The following is a 9931-nucleotide window of genomic DNA, read 5'->3' on the forward strand; positions in this document are numbered from 1 at the left end:
TACGCTTTGTTATTCCTCAAATACAACACGAGGTGCCACAGGGGATAATGTCTCAGTGGAAACAAAGCCACATTTCAGCGACTCACGAGTTCCGCAGTGAGACACGACGAGACGCCGGGGGTTACGATGACAACAACATGTGAGGGGCGGCTCACATAACCGTCTACGTCGACGACAGTAGTAGACTAGACCGCATTATGTCACTCTTCATACATTGGGTGGTGGTGCCGAGGACACCGGTGTGACGTACAGCGGTGTGGTTGTGGCTGCTGTGTAGAGGTCACAGAACACCAACTGTTGTCTGACCTGTAGCACAGTGGGGGCGGGGCCTGAAGGTTCCAGAGGCGTGCTGCTTGTGATAGGAAGGTCACCACCGGTTCTATCCTCAGACCGGCAGGAAGATAATGTCCTCCCCTCCTGCCACGACGACTCCTGCTGAAGTGTCTCTGAGCAAGGCACTTAATGCGGCACATTGGCCAACTGTCGAAGATTGTCGTTTGTACCGGGCAGTTCTCCTGTGTGTGTGTGTGTCCCTCCCCTGGCATCTAGTGCCCCAGGTGATCGCTGTAAATAAATGTGTTCTTAGTCTACTAGTCTGGTTAAATAAGAATGTGTTCTTACTAGTCTGGTTAAATAAGAATGTTCTTACTAGTCTGGTTAAATAAGAATGTTCTTACTAGTCTGGTTAAATAAGAATGTGTTCTTAGTAGTCTGGTTAAATAAGAATGTGTTCTTAGTCTACTAGTCTGGTTAAATAAGAATGTGTTCTTACTAGTCTGGTTAAATAAGAATGTGTTCTTACTAGTCTGGTTAAATAAGAATGTGTTCTTAGTCTACTAGTCTGGTTAAATAAGAATGTGTTCTTACTAGTCTGGTTAAATAAGAATGTTCTTACTAGTCTGGTTAAATAAGAATGTTCTTACTAGTCTGGTTAAATAAGAATGTGTTCTTAGTAGTCTGGTTAAATAAGAATGTGTTCTTAGTCTACTAGTCTGGTTAAATAAGAATGTGTTCTTACTAGTCTGGTTAAATAAGAATGTTCTTAATAGTCTGGTTAAATAAGAATGTGTTCTTAGTCTACTAGTCTGGTTAAATAAGAATGTGTTCTTAGTCTACTAGTCTGGTTAAATAAGAATGTGTTCTTACTAGTCTGGTTAAATAAGAATGTGTTCTTACTAGTCTGGTTAAATAAGAATGTGTTCTTAGTCTACTAGTCTGGTTAAATAAGAATGTGTTCTTACTAGTCTGGTTAAATAAGAATGTTCTTACTAGTCTGGTTAAATAAGAATGTGTTCTTACTGGTCTGGTTAAATAAGAATGTTCTTACTAGTCTGGTTAAATAAGATGTGTTCTTAGTCTACTAGTCTGGTTAAATAAGAATGTGTTCTTACTAGCCTGGTTAAATAAGAATGTGTTCTTACTAGTCTGGTTAAATAAGAATGTGTTCTTACTAGTCTGGTTAAATAAGAATGTGTTCTTAGTCTACTAGTCTGGTTAAATAATAATGTGTTCTTACTAGTCTGGTTAAATAAGAATGTGTTCTTAGTCTACTAGTCTGGTTAAATAAGAATGTGTTCTTACTAGTCTGGTTAAATAAGAATGTTCTTACTAGTCTGGTTAAATAAGAATGTGTTCTTACTAGTCTGGTTAAATAAGAATGTTCTTACTAGTCTGGTTAAATAAGAATGTGTTCTTACTAGTCTGGTTAAATAAGAATGTGTTCTTAGTCTACTAGTCTGGTTAAATAAGAATGTGTTCTTACTAGTCTGGTTAAATAAGAATGTTCTTACTAGTCTGGTTAAATAAGAATGTGTTCTTACTAGTCTGGTTAAATAAGAATGTGTTCTTAACTTCTTACTAGTCTGGTTAAATAAGAATGTGTTCTTACTAGTCTGGTTAAATAAGAATGTTCTTACTAGTCTGGTTAAATAAGAATGTTCTTACTAGTCTGGTTAAATAAGAATGTTCTTACTAGTCTGGTTAAATAAGAATGTGTTCTTAGTAGTCTGGTTAAATAAGAATGTGTTCTTAGTCTACTAGTCTGGTTAAATAAGAATGTGTTCTTACTAGTCTGGTTAAATAAGAATGTGTTCTTACTAGTCTGGTTAAATAAGAATGTGTTCTTAGTCTACTAGTCTGGTTAAATAAGAATGTGTTCTTACTAGTCTGGTTAAATAAGAATGTTCTTACTAGTCTGGTTAAATAAGAATGTTCTTACTAGTCTGGTTAAATAAGAATGTGTTCTTAGTAGTCTGGTTAAATAAGAATGTGTTCTTAGTCTACTAGTCTGGTTAAATAAGAATGTGTTCTTACTAGTCTGGTTAAATAAGAATGTTCTTAATAGTCTGGTTAAATAAGAATGTGTTCTTAGTCTACTAGTCTGGTTAAATAAGAATGTGTTCTTAGTCTACTAGTCTGGTTAAATAAGAATGTGTTCTTACTAGTCTGGTTAAATAAGAATGTGTTCTTACTAGTCTGGTTAAATAAGAATGTGTTCTTAGTCTACTAGTCTGGTTAAATAAGAATGTGTTCTTACTAGTCTGGTTAAATAAGAATGTTCTTACTAGTCTGGTTAAATAAGAATGTGTTCTTACTGGTCTGGTTAAATAAGAATGTTCTTACTAGTCTGGTTAAATAAGATGTGTTCTTAGTCTACTAGTCTGGTTAAATAAGAATGTGTTCTTACTAGCCTGGTTAAATAAGAATGTGTTCTTACTAGTCTGGTTAAATAAGAATGTGTTCTTACTAGTCTGGTTAAATAAGAATGTGTTCTTAGTCTACTAGTCTGGTTAAATAATAATGTGTTCTTACTAGTCTGGTTAAATAAGAATGTGTTCTTAGTCTACTAGTCTGGTTAAATAAGAATGTGTTCTTACTAGTCTGGTTAAATAAGAATGTTCTTACTAGTCTGGTTAAATAAGAATGTGTTCTTACTAGTCTGGTTAAATAAGAATGTTCTTACTAGTCTGGTTAAATAAGAATGTGTTCTTACTAGTCTGGTTAAATAAGAATGTGTTCTTAGTCTACTAGTCTGGTTAAATAAGAATGTGTTCTTACTAGTCTGGTTAAATAAGAATGTTCTTACTAGTCTGGTTAAATAAGAATGTGTTCTTACTAGTCTGGTTAAATAAGAATGTGTTCTTAACTTCTTACTAGTCTGGTTAAATAAGAATGTGTTCGTACTAGTCTGGTTAAATAAGAATGTTCTTACTAGTCTGGTTAAATAAGAATGTTCTTACTAGTCTGGTTAAATAAGAATGTTCTTACTAGTCTGGTTAAATAAGAATGTGTTCTTACTAGTCTGGTTAAATAAGAATGTTCTTACTAGTCTGGTTAAATAAGAATGTGTTCTTACTAGTCTGGTTAAATAAGAATGTGTTCTTACTAGTCTGGTTAAATAAGAATGTGTTCTTACTAGTCTGGTTAAATAAGAATGTGTTCTTACTAGTCTGGTTAAATAAGAATGTGTTCTTACTAGTCTGGTTAAATAAGAATGTGTTCTTACTAGTCTGGTTAAATAAGAATGTTCTTACTAGTCTGGTTAAATAAGAATGTTCTTACTAGTCTGGTTAAATAAGAATGTGTTCTTAGGGGTGTAACGATTTGAACCCACTTCGATTAGATTACGATTATTCAGGCAACGATTCAATGCATCATGAAATATCTTCATTTGACCATGATTCGATTCGATAAATATTCGATCAGTTTATTCCCCCAAAAAAGTTGAATACACAAATGTGCCTGCAGGGGGAACGGATTCACTCAGCATGAATGGACTATAGTACGGTAGGTCAATAGTAGGCAGTGTTGGGCAAGTTACTTAAAAAAAGTAACTAGTTACAGTTACTATTTACTTCTTCCAAAAAGTAACTAAATTACTTACTCAGTTACAAATTATAAAAGTAACTAGTTACTTCAGAAAGTAACTATTGTGTTACTTTCAAGTAAATTCTTAACATAAACAACGTACACAAATCTAAACTATTTGAATGTTGCTGTGGGACAAAGTGAGACTAGCCTCCAATCAAATGCCATGTATGTAGATATTATAATTACTATATTTATATAGTGGATCATACAAATACAAACAATAGATGTTTTGGAACTTTTTATGTATTGCCCCTCAACAGGCCACAACTGGGCAACATTAAATTATGCTTGAATATACCAAAAATAAATAACAAATATATAGTGATTGATTGATTGAACATTTTATTTAACAGATTGCAGAATGGGTACAGTACAGTACAGCTCAATACACACAATTGTTAAGGGGATGCAGACCAGAGAAAGACTTCCGTCTTGTTTACATCAGGGTCCCCCATTTTCAATTCATAATGACATTTATGAGTATGACATACACAACATACAGATATAAGAATCTAATCTAATCATCTACTAATCTAATCATGCCATTTAAGACATACATGACATACAGATACAGTATACACTCTTTGTAGTGCAAATAAAACAAAAAAACGTGTGTGTCTCTCACTCTCTTTCTGTATCTAGTTCTCTCTCTCTCTGAGCACCTGAAGACTGTTATTAAACCAGGAAGTGCAGCACTATGTTGATAAGGCTGTCAGCAGTAGAGCCTCCACGACTGTAGTGCCCTGCGCTGCAACACAACAAACACAAGAGTGAACAAAGAACGCTCATGGACCCGTCTCTCGTTGACTGTGTGTTCTTAGTCTACTTGCTTGGTTAAATAAGAATGGTCCTCATTCGTGAACAGACTTACCTGAAAAGTTACGAGCAAATTTCATCATAACTCGACTTACAAGCTTTTCGTGGCGATTTCGGCATTCTCCAACGGTTCCTTCTCTGGGATTTGCTCGTAGCTAAGAGCAGGATTTACGGAAAGTGCGGAAAAGCAGTCGTAAGTCGGACAGACTGGTGTGCGCCGTGTTCCTAACTTAATTCAGGAGAAATCATGGCGATTGCGTTCATGCCGATTGTATAGACGTCCATTTATAATTACAATAATAAATTCGACAATATTTGTATCATTATTAAAAAATAACGTTTTACATTTATAGTCATGCCTCAACGATCGGCATTGTGATGTCCGAAAATAAATAAAAGCCCTACAATCACTGCAAACAAATGACACTGAATACATACAGTACATAAATAAATAAGACCTAAACTCAATCGTGAGGATATAAATATAGTGGAATAGAATGGACACCTTTACAGCAGGTCCAGAGAGGCTGTTGCAGGGTCACTGGGATCATGGCGGATGGGCTCTACACCCCCCCCCCCCCCCCCCCTCTCTCCCGCACCCACAGACACATGTACACAGTGCACTCACACACATTTTCTAGATGAAATATAGCCACTTCTGGTGGAGGAGAGGGCTTTCTGTGTGGATGTTACTGAGCTCTGGTAGGAGGAGAGGGCTTTCTGTGTGGATGTTACTGAGCTCTGGTGGAGGAGAGGGCTTTCTGTGTGGATGTTACTGAGCTCTGGTGGAGGAGAGGGCTTTCTGTGTGGATGTTACTGAGCTCAGGTAGGAGGAGAGGGCTTTCTGTGTGGATGTTACTGAGCTCTGGTGGAGGAGAGGGCTTTCTGTGTGGATGTTACTGAGCTCTGGTGGAGGAGAGGGCTTTCTGTGTGGATGTTACTGAGCTCTGGTAGGAGGAGAGGGCTTTCTGTGTGGATGTTACTGAGCTCTGGTAGGAGGAGAGGGCTTTCTGTGTGGATGTTACTGAGCTCTGGTAGGAGGAGAGGGCTTTCTGTGTGGATGTTACTGAGCTCTGGTGGAGGAGAGGGCTTTCTGTGTGGATGTTACTGAGCTCTGGTAGGAGGAGAGGGCTTTCTGTGTGGATGTTACTGAGCTCTGGTAGGAGGAGAGGGCTTTCTGTGTGGATGTTACTGAGCTCTGGTAGGAGGAGAGGGCTTTCTGTGTGGATGTTACTGAGCTCAGGTAGGAGGAGAGGGCTTTCTGTGTGGATGTTACTGAGCTCTGGTGGAGGAGAGGGCTTTCTGTGTGGATGTTACTGAGCTCTGGTGGAGGAGAGGGCTTTCTGTGTGGATGTTACTGAGCTCTGATAGGAGGAGAGGGCTTTCTGTGTGGATGTTACTGAGCTCTGGTGGAGGAGAGGGCTTTCTGTGTGGATGTTACTGAGCTCTGGTAGGAGGAGAGGGCTTTCTGTGTGGATGTTACTGAGCTCTGGTGGGAGGAGAGGGCTTTCTGTGTGGATGTTACTGAGCTCTGGTAGGAGGAGAGGGCTTTCTGTGTGGATGTTACTGAGCTCTGGTAGGAGGAGAGGGCTTTCTGTGTGGATGTTACTGAGCTCAGGTAGGAGGAGAGGGCTTTCTGTGTGGATGTTACTGAGCTCAGGTAGGAGGAGAGGGCTTTCTGTGTGGATGTTACTGAGCTCTGGTGGAGGAGAGGGCTTTCTGTGTGGATGTTACTGAGCTCTGGTAGGAGGAGAGGGCTTTCTGTGTGGATGTTACTGAGCTCTGGTGGAGGAGAGGGCTTTCTGTGTGGATGTTACTGAGCTCTGGTAGGAGGAGAGGGCTTTCTGTGTGGATGTTACTGAGCTCGCGTTCACAGTTGTGCTGAGCAGGTGTTGGGAGTAACTGCCCCAGCATAGCTACCCTGATCCCCCCCCCCCCCACACACACACACATACACACACACACACACAAGCGTGCACGTGCGTGCGCCCACACCTCTGCCGGCCTTATAATACATGTGTCTGTGTTGGTACTGATTTAGTGACAACATCTGGTTTACACCAGAGGGTTTTCAGAGGGCCTGTCACCACTGATGGATGGCTGGCTTTGGTTGGGTAGAGGCGGAGAGGGAGAGGGAGAGGGAAGGCAGGGACGGCCTTGGCAAATGATGAAAAAAATTGGGATTTTCTTAGGAGTGTTGATGTAAATCACCCTGGCATACGCAGGGAGGTGGACTGTGTGTGTGTGTGTGTGTGTGTGTGTGTGTGTGTGTGAGAGAGAGAGAGAGAGATAGGAGACACTAAAAGATGGAGTGGTGGAAGGGGGGGGGGGGGTGGTGGAGGGGCAGGGTCTTGAGTTATTTATTACATGATCCAATACTTTACAGACGGTGTAAGGATAATGAAGTCCCGACATCTCATTGTGTTTAGACCCACTCCCTACCTCAACCCTATAACCTTATAGGAACATGCCAATATTATGGGGACATAAAGATAGACACCAATTTCCTCTCTGTGCGTTCAGTAGAAAGCTGCAAGCTAACCTATAGCTTAGCACAAATGAATGGAAGCGGATATAGACCTTTAGCCTATAGCTTAAAACTATGTATACAAACTTTGTATACAAAACATGGGATAGGCCTGATGTGATTTTTAATTTTTTAATTTTTTAATGATGTACTTTTCAAATGTTAAGCCTGCCAACTTCAAGAGGACATAATCAGAGCCCGCCTTATTGGACCACCTGCCACTTTTAACATAGCCTTTAGGGGTCAACGGTCCCAACAAGCATTGGAATGCATGTACAGTATGTACAGTATGTGCACTTTTACTTGTGACACTTAAGTAGCCTATACGTTCAGTATCAAAAACGTAAGTAGAATTCTGAATGGAGGTCTTTTATTTTTTATATCCGGGTATTCCACATTTACATAAGTAAAGGAACTGTGTAACCCCCCCCCACACACACACCTAACTATAAATCATATCAGTATAGCTTATTATTATTTATGCTCCCTGCTCAACACAGATAGAGTCTGCGGAGGAGGTCTGTGATTCTGCCCGTCCTGGTTATTACTGCTTTGATATTTGCAGTCAGTCAGAATTCAGGCTAATGTTTATACGGCCTCACGGGGCAGATTTTTTACTATTCATTCTCCAGCTCTTCCTCAAACGGTGAAACTGTCAAATGAGTTGTCTCGATACATTCTGTACTGATGTTCTATCGCATGTAGGTCTATTATTATCCACCCTATGCCCCACCCACCTGCTTCATACAGTGATGTCATCTGGAGCAAGTTATGTATTAAGGTAATGTTTCATTGTATGTGCTTTTAGACTAAATCATTCCTATATAATGCTCTCAGAGATGCTATACGGCGTAGGCCTATATGTCTGATTATGTATATTGGTTCTAATTAAAGTATCCCCTTTATTTCATAAACGACATTTTCCATATATAAAATACAACATACTACAGTTAAAGAGAGAGATGGGTTTCCCTGGAAATGTAGATAAGGATAGCATTGATTGATTGAAAACTTTATTTAACAGAGACCAGAAAAAGACTTTCGTATTGTTTACATCAGGGTCCCCCATTTTCAATTCATCATAACATACATGACATTCACGACATACAGATAGACATGAATGAATGAATGAAAACTTTATTGAACAGATTGCAGAATGGGTACAATACAGTACGGCTCAATACACACAATTGTTAAGGGGATGCAGACCAGAGAAAGACTTTCGTCTTGTTTCCATCAGGGTCCCCCATTTTCAATTCATATAGACATTTATGACATACACAACATACATGACATTTATGGCATAGGGACATATAGGTATTTAGTACTGATACATTTGTGACATAAACGGTATTCAAATATACAGTACTGTTACCCCTAGATCCTGACAGAGTATATACATATGATGGGGAGGGGACTGTACATTAGGAGGGGGTGGGTGGGTGGGAGAGAGATATACATACGGCGGGGAGGGAATAATACATGCGGTGGGGAGGAGACTGTCTTTTAGGAGGTGGTGGGGGTTTTGGGCATTTACGGTGGCCAGTTTCCAATTGCAGTCTCCCGTAGGTGCTCGTTAAGAGCGGTTTTGAATGTGGGTAAGGATTCACATTCCTTTACAGCTTTGGGTAGGGCGTTCCACATTGATGTGGCATAATTGCGAAACGTATTTAGTCCCTTGTTTGAGCCGAATCTGGGTTTAACATGATTTGTTGAGCTTCCTCTGGTGTAGTGGTTGTGGTATTCACTGACCTTTGGGAAGTATTTTGACATGTACATGGGTACCTTAGTCATATAGTGTATCTTGTAGACCAGGCCCATTGCAAGTTGCTGTACTCTGTCGTCTACTCTAAGTCATCCTAGGTTGTCAAAGTGGGCAGGGGTGAGGTGGGTTCTGGGGGTAAGGTCAAGTAGTAGTCTGACCAGTTTGTTTTGTGATGTTTGTAATTTTGTTTTAAGCGCCTTTGAGGTGCTTTGGTACCATGAGGTGCAAGCATAGTCATAGTACCCTTGAATGAGTGCTCCTGTTAGAGTCTTCAAGGTATTCTTGTTTACCAGAGAGGAGATCCGGTACAAGAATCTAGTTCGTTGGTTGACTTTTTTTATTACATTGGATGCCATTTTGTCACAGGAAAGATTTGCCTCTAGGACAGTACTGCTTACATCTATACATTTATGACATACCAGATCTACAAATGTGGAGTATGTGGATCAAATCTGTGCCAGAAGAACATGAGATATATGAGATACTTCCCTGTGTGCGTTTTTGGAGGAACCATAATACCCGTCTGGCTTTAGGACCATGCGTCAATGTGCGCAGCATGGCCAATGTGGGCCATACACACACACACACACACACGCACGCACACAGTAACACACAGCACTCATTTACAATAAATCGTCTCTTCGTATAATCTGGAATATAGAAGAAGGGGTCCCCCCCGGTCCGACCGAGAGTGACGATGACCACAACCTCAGTTTGAAGACGAGGGGACGGGAACACGTGGTAAAGAGAGTCCTTTATAAACCTCCACTGGCACAGTCGTCGTGCGTAAAGTCAAGAGGAGCAGCGAGCGGGTGGCGTCTCAACACTAGTTCCCCAACTCGACGGGATGAGGAGGAGGAGGGAAGGCGGCGCGTAAAAAACGGGTCTGCAGTTGCTGCATTGAGAAGAAGGAGAGCTGTTTTTATCAGCTGAGTGAGAGACGCACACAGCCG

The sequence above is a fragment of the Notolepis coatsorum genome (genome assembly GCF_963971535.1).
Source record: "Notolepis coatsorum genome assembly, contig: SCAFFOLD_307, whole genome shotgun sequence".
NCBI lineage: Eukaryota > Metazoa > Chordata > Actinopteri > Aulopiformes > Paralepididae > Notolepis > Notolepis coatsorum.